Below are 14,884 nucleotides of genomic sequence, written 5' to 3'. Positions count from 1 at the left end.
ACTTAGTTTGTCTTTGATCTTGCCATTAAGCATTTTATTGTTAATATAATAAAAACGTGTTTCACACAGTTGCCTTTCACTTAACAATCAGGTACACAAGCAGGAGTTATAAACTAAGGATTTTTCTCCCTGCATTTTTTATAAATAGAGAGCAATGCCAAGAGAGAAATGCCAAACCCATGGAAGGATGATGCCCGAGTCCAGAACCTGCCTGTGTAGGGTCGGACCATACTTAGATTCCCTGACAGAAGTCAGATCAGACATCCAAAGCTATGAATTCTCTGAACACTATCCAAAATGAGTTCCTGCATTTGCAGGCAACAGCACTGCCAGTGTAAATCATACTGAAAATGGCTTAAACTGTAAATGAGATATTAATAAATCTGGTGGGTTATGCAAAACAACTATAAGCAGGAACAACCAACAGCTTGATCCTCTGCCTGCGGAGGCTAAACCTGGACTGATTTATTTGTAAGCGTATCTATAGTTGGAAGACTTCTGAAGACAGAAAATTATCAAAACAGGTCAGAAATACATCATGGCACAGTATGTTTTAGTTGTAGCCATGAGTTTCTCTCTAGTACAGATGTTTATAGTTGTGGTTTGTTTAAAATGACTGATGTTTTTAAAAACGTCCATAATTTTATTATTAGGCATAAGTGAGAAACGTTTTGTTTCACCAATATTCTCCTTTTACACTAAAATATGGAACACAAGATCCATTGACCATAACATGAAAGGCCAGCTTAGTGCAAGACAGAACTTTCATTCTGTCAAGCCTTATCCCTTGTCAGATCAGCTTTTCAGTTTTCAAAAACCATCAGGAGATAGCACTCTCATCCACAATTAGTCATGTTGAAGCAACATATCAGGGAATTATTTTCCAGTTGCAAAGTGAATGTCATCATCATTTCTGGAGAAGATATCCTGACACACAGAAAAGGGAAGGAAGGAAGGAATAAGGGAGGGAAAGAGGTGAACCTGACAGATCTGTCTATGGAACTGATTTGAAGTTCTGAAGATTTGATTAATATTTGTAAAATGAAAACAAATGAAAAATCAGAGGCATCTCACTTTGGCTTTATTATGTACAATCACCCCTTGAGGGATTATGTGATAGAGTCCCACTCCCGTATCTTGATGCCACAGGAACATTTTAAACAGGCCTTTCCATAACATTATGAAAGATTTTAATAAGGTCCTGAGAAGTAACCTTTAGCTCCAGATGACCTGCATTTTAATTCACAGACTTCTGCCACATCATATGTTTGGTATGTATTAAAGTCTATTTTGTCTTGGAACCAGACATTTTAACAATGCATAGAAAACATTGCGTATCTATAGTAAAAAAATAGCACACAGTAATAAATTTCCCAGTTAGACACCACTTTCATCAGCCAATTCTATCCAGTTATCAGAATAATAAAAACATTTTAGTGGAAGGAAATAGAACACTGCCATTAGAGTAAGCCAGTTATCCTTCCATAAATTGAAGGTAAGAAGACTACATGATATTGCAATAGCTACACAAGATATACTACTTCTAGGAGTCCTTTGAGACACAAGCAGAGACTTTCACTTATTCAGTTCCTTTCTTCTAAATATATAAAGTCTATACTGCATTCAAAACCCATTCATGTGACAAACAAGGAATGGTGCTTCCAGTTGCTACACCTATTTGCTTTATCTCCATATACCAGCAGGCTGTAAACAATACTTCATAAATAAAGCAATGAGATGTTTGTCTTTTTCTGTTCTTCATGCAAAAACACCACAAAAGACTCAGATCTACTGCCTTTTACTCACTGACCAATTTACAATTTAAGTAACTTTATAACCATGTGCAAGGCACCCCAGGAATGACTGGAAGGCAAGTAAATAGGAAGAGATTCTTGCAGAGTCTATATTTGTAAAATCTGTCCAGCTGCTCTGGATAAAAGGCATTAAATGTGGTACTCACAATTTATGCATGAGTATGACCAATATTGTGTAGTATTTTTGCACTTTTTTTGTGGTTTGTGAATGAACGGCCATGAATAAAATGTATCATTTCCTCTTGGAAAACTCAACAAGAAATGGAAATTAGTAAACCTAAGGCCTGTGCTTAGTCCTGTTCACATTTGCGTGATAGGAATTTTTGAATGAAATCATTGTTCTGCTAAAGTCAAAGGAATATCTTTCAGCAGAATCATTATTTCTTCTTATATAGAATCTTAGATTATGGAAAGAGCATCTCCAACACTACGATTTAAAAAACTAACTGCTGTTATTACTGCAGGAGTTGGGAACTGGGTTTGAGGATCAGGCACAGCAATTCCTTTCATCAATGACTTTTTGCTGGGAGAAAGGACCCACATTATTATTTTAACTCCACTAGAATTTATGTTTGTTTGTTCTATTGTATTCAGTACTACGAGGATTTCAATTCAGAAGATTAAGACGACACACAAGATCTCTTGCTTCAGAAACTTTGAAGTGGAAACCAGTTCAAGTATTGCAAAACAAAGCTTTCAGTCCTCAGAAACAGCAACTTGTTATTCCTGAAATGAAAGTGATTTCTTCTTCAGGCTATTAAAAAAAATAAAATCTCTTTCATGCTTTCTTTAGAAGGACATTCATAAAGCCAGTAGAAAATAGAAGCAATTGGAATACATAAGCAATTTAGAGATGCTTGTTTAATCTCAGTAATTACCTATTCAGTAGAGACAAGATTGAGTAGAAAGGGCTACAGATATTTTTCTATTTAAAACTTTAACGAGTTTCCTCAAATGTGCTAAACACAGTATAAACGTCATATTTGCTCTTCTCTCAAAATCGTACCAAGATAATTCCAACCAAAACGTTTCTATGATTCCATAAAGGACAGAATATGGTCAAACAACATAATATTTTCTGCATAGCAATCATGGTAGATGAACAACTCTGAGCTAAATTTTGTTCATTCACATGTAGACAATCTTGCTTACTTCAGTGAACTCCCATACGGCCCAGTGACATCAGAAATCAACCCTGTCAGTGATTTTCTGAGTAGCATTTCTTGAAGTGGTTTTAGAAGTCAGCAATGACAAAAAGCTGCATTTTAACACAGTGTTCTCTTAAGATTTTCTCTGTGTTTCAGGTTTTTTTAGTCAGATGACATACTACTTAAATACATACTCAGTCTTTCACTCTGTCATTGGGCATTCTGATTACCTTGGAACAGTCAGGTGAATTTGAGAATCCCACTTGATTCCAGAGAACAGCGATGAGTTTTAGGGGATTAAGAAGTGACAGGACACTGAACTTGGTTGCACAAGTTCTAGATCATTTTGGGCAAGATTAATAAATTCCAGAGCCTAAAGAAAAAGAATACAAATGACAGCATCAAACTACCTCACTGACAGCAGTAACCTACATTTGGAAATGCTGGCCTTACTGGCTGCCACCTTTTGATCAGATTTGGCCCTAAGGAATTTTGTCTTCAGTGTGATACCTCATGTGAATCCTTAACGAAGGACATAGAGCTTAAAGAATCAGGTTCTAAGCTGGCAGGACCAGCTGACAAACTTAAGAGCAAATCTGAAACTGATTTCAGGTTTTGATAGTCACAGGTGTCATGTCAGGGCATGATCTCTTCCCATGCTGCTGAATCCAACATAAACTAGATAAAGCAACACCTTTATCACACTTCTCTACTTATGAACTTGGCATATTAGCATAACTAAATGCACAGGCAAAGGAAAGGGGAAAGGGGAAAGGGGAAAGGGGAAAGGGGAAAGGGGAAAGGGGAAAGGGGAAAGGGGAAAGGGGAAAGGGGAAAGGGGAAAGGAAAGGAAAGGAAAGGAAAGGAAAGGAAAGGAAAGGAAAGGAAAGGAAAGGAAAGGAAAGGAAAGGAAAGGAAAGGAAAGGAAAGGAAAGGAAAGGAAAGGAAAGGAAAGGAAAAAATAATGATGGTAAAGTTGAGAAATACTCTCTAATGTATGTCTTTGGTGATGGTGTCTTTTATTGAGCTTTCCAGCTCTGTAGTCAAAACTCAGCACGGTGGCAGTGTCAATGCCAGTGGCAGATGGGTAAGAGGAAAGCTGGCAGGAGATGACCGAAGAAAAACACATGAAATACACACAGGGGCTGGGAAGACCCTGGGTTTAGGAGCTGGCTGTGAGGCAAGCAGATGAATTTAGGTGGGCTTTTGGTGAGAGATAATGAGCAATGCCAGCACAGCTCTGGAAGATGTTGAGATAGAGGAGGGCACAGGGTCTTTGCCTTCACTTACCCTTCCCCTCTCCCACCATCTCCCACACTCAGTCTCCCTCTTCTTGCTTTAGTTCCCTGGACTATGGGACTCCCCACTTCTCCTATAACCCACAAACTCAATCTTACCCTTAGCAACTACTTTTTTTAGTATTTTTCCAGGAAAGAAGCAACAACATCCACTTCTCTCCACCCATGTTGCTGTGGAGGGATTAAGAAAGGAAAAGATGGACTTTAGACCTAGAAGTCAGGACTGGAATGGCAAACCACTGGAGATACTGGGAGTGGGTGGGTATGAGCAGTGACCACTTCTGGAAGGGGCTGCTTTGTGTAGCAGTAGCAATTTCCTTCTAAACAAACACTCCAGGAAAACAAAAACAACCAATCAACCAAACAAAACCCAATAACCAAACAAAACCCATCAAACAGGTTTTCTTCATTGCAAACTCTATATCTCAATCCTTAATCTCTCTGTGCCTCAGTTCAAATGAGGTAAAGCGTCTTACCTACTCATCTCAAAAAGGTGCTCTTTAAAGCAAATTAACATGTTACATTTTTTGAGGAACTCAGATAAGTATCGACGAGCACTAAGGCAAAAGTCCACAAGGAAATTAAGTTTCAAAAGTAAAATCTGAAGAGGTAACAAATGCTCCACCGGGACACACACTGAAAGGTGATGAGCAAACAAATTAGAGAATAGTTCCTAATTTGGTAAACACTAATTGGTATGTACCTAAACGTGGCAGAAGTCCAAGTGGAAGCAAATGCAGATGATCAGGGATCTGCAGTGCAAAACTGTGCTTGAATCTGACGGAGCAAATTAAGTAGGCACACGCCATCTTCTGGCATTTCTTAAACAGAGTTCGCTGATCTATTTATGTATTTCCCACATTGAATATTTTCAGAAAAATGCAAATCTGATATACATTACAAATAATTATGACTGGAAAAAATAAATTTGAAAAAAAAGTTGGAACTATATTATTACATTCACAATGAAATCTACCAGGGGTTTTGCTCCATACAGCATTATTTCAGAATTGACCTAAAAAGGCAGAAAGGGTTAAAACCTTATAAGCTAGCTCAACAAAAGGTTCTGGACTTCCCTGTAGTCGCGGCAGATTTTTTGTTTTTTAAGAAATGAGAGTATGTGAGTTGAACCAAGTCATTTGTTAGCTTCCTCTAACGCCAGTATTTCCAGTTAACCAGCACTTCTCACAGAGATCGGCAACAGCAGAGGGGCGGTGGGATTCCTGTGCCTTGCAGTCTGCTCCCAGAACAGGAGAGAGATGCTGCGGTGAGCACAGATGATCCTCTCTGTTTCAGCCAAGAGTGATTCCCAGGCTCCCATCTCCTAACACGTCTCCACGTTTCACCAAGTTGACTCCTTCTCCCAGTCCCGTCTCCTCCTTGCATCCCATTCTTCAGGGTTTTATCCCAGTCTGGGTCTTCTTCCCAAACCCGCGCCATTTCCCATAACAGGGTAAAGAAAACTGAGAAATGTTTTGGGATAGAAAGTGATGAATGTCCTAATTAGTTTTCCTCTTAGATCTTAAAACAGTTAATATTTTACCTCCCTACCATTTCCTATTACAATGTAACAGCTTCTCATATTCTAATTTTATGCCCACTTTCCCTAAACATATTCCTGCTTAAGTTTTTGTTTATTTTCTGTATTTGCTTGGAAGTATTTTTAACATCCTGGAACAGTAGGCCAATTGGCATTAAGTCAGCACAACTCAATTAATTTCAGTTTAATCCTGCCAGTTCATATAAGCTGAGAATCTAGCCCACTGTGATAGGAAATTAAGCCCTTTTTTTTTGCTCAGCAGAGGCTCTCACCCACAGGTCCTTTAGAAACTTATTTGGTTATTTTAACAGATGTGATATGTCTTTCTACAGAAGTTATTAAAGGGAAAAACATAAATAATTGTTTTTGCTGTTATCAGTGGAACTAGTGAAGCCTGATTTCCCATGGCTTTGCATCCCATGTACCTGTACCTCCAGTGTAATAATCCCAACTCCTCTCTTATTTTCATCATGACACTTTTAGGAGCCCCTCCACATTCTCTCACTGCCACCTGGGAGGAAAGAAGAACATGTCAGGCCTGGCTCAGTGTTGTATCTGTGCTGACTTGTTGGCCATATCTGTAGCTTGTGTGCACAACACGCCTGAGCGGCATAAAAAACTGTTGAGTTCATGTGATGCTTTTTTCTCTCCATGAGGTCACTAATTCAGTTTACTTTTGCCTCATCTTGTACAGATTTTCACCAGAACCGTTTTACCTGTGAGACTTGTATTTGTGCTCATCTGTGGCTGAAATTGGCTGTTGGCTCCCAAGTTATTATGGACTGACCAGTCTGATTGCAAAAGTCTTCGAAACCAAGGAAGAAGAAACGAAAATAAATTGCAGGGAACATAACACACATTATTTGTTATCAGTATTTTAAATGATACAGAATAAATATCCTTTGCAGGAAAACTGGAGCACAAGCTTTCTTTTATACACGGTTTTAATTGATTCTCAAAACAAACAAACAAAAAAAGCCCCAAGCAGCTAGCTGAGATTGAAAATGGAAGAGAATAATTAGATGCTATTTTTGGATGTTATGGTAATCAACAATTTTGACATTATTTTCCTATTACACAGCAGAGGGAAGAGAATGCTTCAAATGAAGAGAGAGAATATGCTGAGGTCCATCAGCAGCTCAGTGGAATGGGTTGGGAACTTGACTAATTCATAATGCCCCTGATTTGGAGGATGAAAACCTGTGGTATGATCAGTCAGGACCCATATATGTAGCCATCTCTCTTTTCAGGTAACACTTCAGGAAATCTGAGTTTCACAGATGGTATTTGAGACATCACACTGCCACCCATTCTGTATTGGTGGAAGTTCTGCACTTCCTTCCCCTTCTGACCCCAGCAGGACAAGTAAGCTAAATTTTAATAACACAGACCTCATTTAATGTGGTATTATGAACACATTTACTTCATAGAAACACTACCAACTCTACAAATAAAATCTATCAAAATTGCTCCAGCCTGCCAGAAAAATTATAACTGTAGACATTCCTGGTACCAGAGGAAAGGATGAAAAGTATGTAATCCGATGAAATAAGAATGTCTCCTTCTCTGTTTGAATAAACTTCTTGTAAAGTCTCTTTAACTTTAGGACAATTAATGACTTAAAAATAAACCATCTGTGAATCATAAACTATTATTTGTCTTCAAATACACACATCTGTGCATATATAAATCATACAAAAACTTTTTTTAACACATGAGGATTCTGTAATATTAACATATAATCATATTAACACAGAATAATACAATTGTTTTGTTGGAAAAGACCTTTAAGATCATCGTGTCCAACCATTAGCCTAATACTGCCAATTCCATCACTAAAACATGTCCCTAAGAACCTCATCTATGTGCCTTTTCAACACCTCCAGGGATGGTGATTCAACCAGTTCCCTGGGCAGCCTGTTCCAACACCTGACAATCCTTTCTGAGAAGAAATTTTTCCTAATATCCAATCTCAGCCTCCCCTGGTGCAACTTGAGGCCATTTCCTCTCATTCTATCACTTGCTACTTGGGAGAAGAGACCAACCTCCTCCATGCTACAACCTCCTTTCAGGTAGTTGTAGACAGCAATAAGGTCTCCCCTCAGCCTCCTTTTCTCCAGGCTAAATAGCCCCAGGTCCCTCAGCTGCTCCTCATCAGACTTGTGCTCCAGACCCCTCACCAGCTTCATTGCCCTTCTCTGAACTCTCTCCAGCACCTCAATGTCTTTCCTGTAGTGAGGGGCCCAACACTGAACACAGGATTCAAGGTGGGGTCTCACTAGTGCCAAGTACAGGGGGACGATCACTGCCCTGGTCCTGCTGGCCACACTATTCCTGATACAAGCCAGGATGCTGTTGGCCTTTTTGGCCACCTGGGCACACTGCTGGCTTATGTTCAGCTGCTGTCAATCAATACCCCCAGGTCCTTTTCCCCCAGGCACTTTGCAGCCACTCTTCCCCAAACCTGTAGCACTGCCTGGGGTTGTTGTGACCCAAGTGCAGGACCCGGCACCTGGCCTTGTTAAACCTCATACAATTGGACTCAGCCCAGTGATCCAGCTGGTCCAGATCCCTCTGAATGGCCATCCTACCCTTCAGCAGATCAACACTCCCACCCAACTTGGTGTCATCTGCAAACATACCAAGGGTGCACTCAATCCCCTCATCCAGATCATTGGTAAAGAGATTAAAGAGAACTAGCACCAATACTGAGCCCTGGGGACACCACTCGTGACCAGCCACCAACTGGATTTTGCTCTGTTCACTACAACTCTTTGGGCCCGGCCATCCCACCAGGTTTTTACCCAGTGAAGGTCATGCCTGTCCAAGCCATGAGCTGCCAGTTTCTCCAGCAGAATGCTTTAATTTTGATGTGGAATTTATTTTCCAAGTATATATGGCCATATTTTAGAAAAGTGTTTGGGGATTTTGGATGCAATTTTATGATTCTTGCTCTGAGACATCTGCAAGACATGAACTTTTCTGACAGTGTCTGCTCAGCACTTTCTGAGAATTTCTAAAAACAAATGTAATCATTCAAATCTATTTTTGCTGTCCCCCGACAGCTGTCTTCCTAGTGAGTACAGCTGTCACTGACAACTCTCATTTGAGAAGAGATTGGGGGAAAAAATCTTCCAGGAACCAAGAGTTTGAGGGGCTGAACTGGCGTGACCTCTCTGCTTGGCTTTCAGACCATCACTTTGCATCCATGGTGCCTCCTGCCAAAATGAGCGATGATGGGGTAAGCACCTGAACGCAGGCCCTGAGGTTCTGCTCTTTGCAGCCTAACTATGCTTGGTAGAAACATCTTCCATCACCACCTACACTGGGATGTTCATAAAATATTGAAATTAGCACCCATTTAGATAATCAAGCACATACACATGAGGCTGGAAAAACATACCACCAAATAAGGATTGACAAAACTATGATTTTATTGGCAACTGATAAAGAAAAAGTTACACAATGAAATGCCCATGAATGGTTTTCTTTACTGCTGGCTGAGCAAGCCATGGAGTTCCTGTTATCAAAAGTGCTGTTTTCTCACTATTCAAAGCCAAAAATAATTGCCATAATGGATTTTTACAACGTGGTGGTGAGCAGCTGTAAATCACTCACCAATCCAGTCTTTATTCATTTCTGTTGATGAACAATGTACGTTTCCCTATCTACTTTTTTCTACCAACAACAATTTAAACTTAACTGTACCTTTCCTACGCAGGTATAAAAGTAACATTAACTTTCTGCCACTCCTGCATTGGGGTAACTTAATTGCTTTGGGATTATTTACTTTTTTTTTTCTTTTTCCTTAAAACTCCCTGCAGAGAGCTCATACCCTTAGGTTAACTATTCCTGTTACCATTTCCAGACTCTAATAGCATTTCAAACTAAAGTACTTTCTGTCACTTGCTGCAGACACTGAACATTTGATTGTACTTTTATGTGTATTAGTAACCTAATTAGAAAACATAGAATTGCTACTGCCGAATTACTAATGTAACTCACATTTTATTACTGGCCAAAACCCAGGACTTTTCTATCGTACACCTTACATATTTCTAGAGTAAAAGCTCTAAAAGCTGTGCTTTTGCATGTTTATCACTTAAACAAAACAAAACAAAACAAAAAAGCAAACAAAACCAAAGAAACACACCCTCCCCCCCAAAAAAAGACACTTTGGCTGCAAATTAGCCATGCAGCAATTTCATATGTGTGTAATTAAACTTTTTCTTAATCTTACTGGGTAGTCTGATTGCCACCCTAGATGTGGCTAAAGGATCAGGTCCATCTTTCCTTGACGGTAAATGAAAAATTGGTGTTGGACAGAAAGGTGGCTGGATACTCTACTGATGTCCTCACTAAATGGAAAATCTTTGTATTCTACAATTAAATTTGCTACCCATTACATAATATACAAAGAATCGCAGAGATCAACACATACATATTTATAGAGTACAGCTGTCTGCTTTGTTTGGAAATTGAATTAGGAAAACAGTTGTTTTAAACAACAGCACTACAATTATGCTAAGGGCTTTACTGACTTTTATCGAATATTAGATACCACATGGTTTATGTAACAATGTCATAAAAGGGCCTGCTTTAAAACGTATCAGCTCTCTTCAAACAAACCTCAGTCCCAACACTATTTATTTTATGATTTGAGCTTTGTAAGTCTACTTCATATTCATAAATGTTTGCAATGCAATAAAAATGGAGGAAAACATTTTAAAAACCCATAGAGAATAAAATATATTTATCACAGACACAGGAGCTGTAACATGGGACAACAGAAACTTCAATTTTAAATTGTTTTAGTGTTTCTTAAACCTAAAGAAATATAGAGTAATCAGGACACATTACTCAGACTATTGTGTTTCAGTATTTGAGCAGTGCCTGAATGAACACCAGCCTGGCTTGCTGCTTGTCTCATTTACACAACTAGTAGGAACCCGTGACTGCACTATTTGCTCACATTTTCCTGAAACCATACGTCATGACAAGCACGTTGGAGCTTGCACTCCTTTACACACAGCTAACAGAAAAATGAGACAAATAGCTTGAATGCAACACTTCAATAAAGAGAGCAGGCTGCCTAGGGCTGATCAACAGAAGAATGATCTGAACTTGAAGCTGTGTCTGACATGATGTGTTGACACCCTAATATATTTGTATTTTCGGATGATGAAAAATTTATTAAAACTTTCTCCTACATTTCCAAGTACTAAAAGGGCTATTATCACCAGCTATAATTGAAAGACAAAGGGCAAACGTAGCTATATGGAATATCTCAGTGCTGACCATTGTTGGCTTAAACAATAATAAACTGCAGTCTATTCCTAGCAGGTTACACTCTACAGGCAGTGACTCAATATCTATTTCTATGGAATGATACCAAAAATTTGGCAAAAAGACCCCTTAACACTGTTTTGAAAGTGTTAAAAAGCAGACACTTGTATTGCAGTGTGCCGGACACTCAAAAGACTGTTACTCTAATTGAGCATACGCGTGATTTACATGTCTCGGTATTTATTACATTTACCTATTGCATATTCATTTGTTTCTACCATTTAGTTAATGCATTAAACATAAATTATTCACATAATCCCTACTCTAAGTCCATCTTTGGTATTCCAGAGTCTTCATCAAGGGTTTCCAGTGGTCCACGGTGTCTTCCCAGCCTGGTGCCCCTCTGGTGTCAGATCCTTGATCTAGTTTTTTGAGTATGCACATTGTCATTTTGTGCTACTACTCAGCAAAAGTCATGTAGCTCATTCTTCATTTAGTGTAATATTTCATTTTCCCAGCTTGCAAGCTAAGAGGACATCCCGCTTTGCCTTATGTCCAGTGTCTATAGAGATATTGTACCCAGTTAGAGCCATTGAATCCAGTTCTGGGTTCCCCAGTTTAAGGAGGATAAAGAATTACTGGAGGGAGTCCAGTGGCAGGCTACGAAGATGATGAGGGGTCTAAAGCACCTTTCTTATGAAGAGAGACCGAGAGAGCTGGGTCTGTTCAGCCTGAAAAAAAAGAAGCTGAGAGGGAATCTCATCAGTGTTTATAAATATCTCCATGATGTTTGTCAAGAGGATGGACCAGACCCTTTTCAGTGGTGCTCAATGATAGGATGAAGGGCAATGGGCACAGACTGAAGGACAGGAGGCTCCATCAGAATATGAGGAGAAACTTCTTTACTTTGAGGTGCCAGAGCCTGGAACAGGCTGCCCAGAGAGGCTATGGAGTCTCCTTCTCTGGAGACATTCAAACCCACCTGGACACCTTCCTGTGTGATCTGCTCTGGTGAATCTGCTATAGCAGGTGGGTTGGACTAGATGATCTCCAAGAGGTCCCTTCCAACCCCAGCCATTCTGTGGTTCTGTGATTGTTTCTCTCTTAGGTTTCTGTTATATTATGCCTAGTCTTGCTACATTATGCTCAGGGACTTCTAAAAAATTTTTGTTCCTCTTATCAGGAGGGTAGACTGTTCACTTTTTGTTATTATTTTCATTATTTTTGGCCCAAAGAGTTCAAAACCATAAGATGTATTTCGGAAAACATATAAACAAATAAGAAGGGCTTCAGTTTATTCTTTTAGCTCCCCCAGTTGCACCCACATGTGATAGTCTTGCCAGTTTTCCCAAATGAACATGTTTTCAATACTGCTGAAAACTGTGAGACATGGAGACATCTCACCTCCCCAGTTTCACAGTGTCAGGGATTATTTTCAAGGAACACAAGCCAAGAACACTGATCCTGCTTCTACTGTTAGTGAAAGAAAGGAAAAGAGATTCAAAATGCATAAGGAAATGAAATGCTACTTTTTCACCATACATTTCACCATTTCACCACTGACCTGAAGTCAGTGAAATACATAGACTCAAATATGGAGAGTATTTTAGACTCATCCACCTGAGAGCTGAACTGGCATGTGTTCCTTCAGAAAGAACTATCTACAACAGAGAACAAACTTTTCAGATTTCCCCTTGCCTGTCTAGAAAATCAGGCTTCAAATACATCAGCTTTCGAAGCTGGTAATATTATTTTGGGGAGAACGGATTAAGAGATTATGCTGCCTTGGATCAGCAGCTGTTTCACGTGATTTCCATTTGGTTATTTGTAATGTCTGTACACTGTTGAATGCTGGTTTGTCAAGCCACGGAGCACAGTGTGTCCAGCCTGGCCCTTCCTTCAGTCCCTGAGTAACCGCAGCACAACCACAGCTCCTCCCCTGCTGTCCAGTTCTGACTAATAATGGCTTAAACAGAAATGAGCCAAAAATCTCCTGCCATCACTCTGGTTTAGGGTACAACTTTGACTTAGTGTTGTTTAAACAAGGAAACGCCCTCTCCCTCTCAGCCATGCTTCAGAGGGCACCACCTTTCCACACACACATCACCTGCCAGGAACATGAAAGGTGTAGCGGCAACATGGCCAAATCTCCCTGAGAAGGAGGGTGGTCAGTAGGTCGAGAGAGGTTCTCCTGACCCTCTACTCTGCCCTGGTGAGACCACACCTGGAATATTGTGTCCAGTTCTGGGCCCCTCAGTTCCAGAAGGACACGGAACTGCTGGAGAGAGTCCAGCGCAGGGCAACAAAGATGCTGAAGGGAGTGGAGCATCTCCCTTATGAGGAAAGGCTGAGGGAGCTGGGGCTCTGGAGCTTGGAGAAGAGGAGACTGAGGGGTGGCCTCATTAATGCTTATAAATTTATAAAGGGTGAGTGTCATGAGGGTGAAGCCAGGCTCTTCTCGGTGACAACCAATGATAAGACAAGCAGTAATGGGTATAAACTGGAACACAGGAGGTTTCATTTAGTATTTGAGAAAAAGCTTCTTCATAATGAGGGTGACGAAGCACTGGAACAAACTGCCCAGGGAGGTTGTTGAGTCTCCTTCTCTGGAGACATTCAAAACCCGCCTGGACGCCCTCCTGTGTAACCTTATCTGGGTGTTCATGCTCTGGTGGAGGGATTGGAGTAGATGATCTTTCAAGGTCCCTTCTAATTCATAACATTCTGTGATTCTGTGAAAGAAGCTCCCCTTCAGAGCTTCAGCTCATCCGGGCAAGGCCAGTGTGCCCGGGACTCTCCACCACAAGCTCCCCGGCCCTGTCATGGCCTCCACGCCCCGAAGGAGAAAGGCGCTGGGCATGTGACCTAGGGAAAGCGTGAATGAGATGGCGGGGCGGGGCCTGTGGAATAGGGCGGGGCTGTAGAATGGGGCGGGGCCTGTGAAATGGGGCGGGACCGCGCCGGCCCTGGCCCCCTGCCTGCGAGCGCCGGCGATCCTGTGCCGCAAAGGATGCCGGGAGTTGTGTCCGCCCGCGGGGCTGCCCCGCCCCGCCCCGCTCCGCGCTGCATGGGCCGCCCTTTGCCCCGGGGCCGAGTCATGCCCGGGTGCTAGTTCTGCCGCCCTGAGCCCTTTTCGCCGCTTGTGTGTGGGAAGGGATGGGCGGAGAGCGGACGCGGCGCAGCTCCTCACAGAACTACAGCTCCCGGCGTGCATTGCGCCCCCCAAAAAATTAATGGGGGGGTAGGGGGAAAATGGCGGCTGCTAAAGCGAGTCGGAGCGGTGGCTGAGGTGAGTGTGGGGCAGCCAGGCAGCGCTCTCTTGGCTTTCGCAGCCGTCCCCTTTTCCCGTTCTCCCGCCCCCTTCCCCGCTGTCCGCGGTCGGGAGAGCTGCGGGAGCGGCGGGAGGCGCGGGCCGGCCCGCGGCAGCGGGAGCGCTCCGGGGGGCGGGAGAAGGAGCCGCGGGACGCGGGCTCAGCCCGGAGCCCCGTACCCTGTCAGCACGGTTCCCGCACAAAAGCTCTCCCGGGGGGCTGCAGTAGCGAGCGGGACCCCCCTGCCTTTCCCAGGAGAGGGTGGGTGGTGCAGAGGCCTTTCTTGAGGCGATAAGTCAGAGAGCCCTGTTGTCCGTGTGTCGTCAGACATCCGTGTGGCACCAGTGTGAGAGCAGCGAAGCACGGGGGACTGTGGATTTGGGGTTGCCCTGAGCTGTTTTTCTTCCAATAGACCATAACACAGCGAGGTATTGCAAATGAAAAAAAAAAAAAAGAAAGTTCTTCACGGTGGGGGTGACAGACACTG

General features: G+C 41.9%; 1 protein-coding gene across 5 annotated transcripts in view; it reads left to right on the top strand.

Moving 5' to 3' along the window:
• The first annotated feature begins 14,230 nt into the window (after positions 1–14,230).
• The window catches only part of EFR3A (EFR3 homolog A), an 85,992-nt gene continuing 85,338 nt past the window's right edge, over positions 14,231–14,884 (top strand). For all 5 annotated transcript variants that reach the window (XR_013921838.1, XM_080339507.1, XM_080339508.1 and 2 more), the window contains exon 1: positions 14,231–14,375. The gene's annotated coding sequence lies outside the window, so the exon portion shown is untranslated. The remainder of the gene's footprint in view (positions 14,376–14,884) is intronic.

Source organism: Nesoenas mayeri, assembly GCF_963082525.1.
Source record: "Nesoenas mayeri genome assembly, chromosome: 2".
Classification (NCBI taxonomy): Eukaryota; Metazoa; Chordata; class Aves; order Columbiformes; family Columbidae; genus Nesoenas; species Nesoenas mayeri.
The sequence above is the reverse complement of the archived record's forward strand: the minus strand, read 5'-3'. Positions and strand labels throughout refer to the sequence as shown.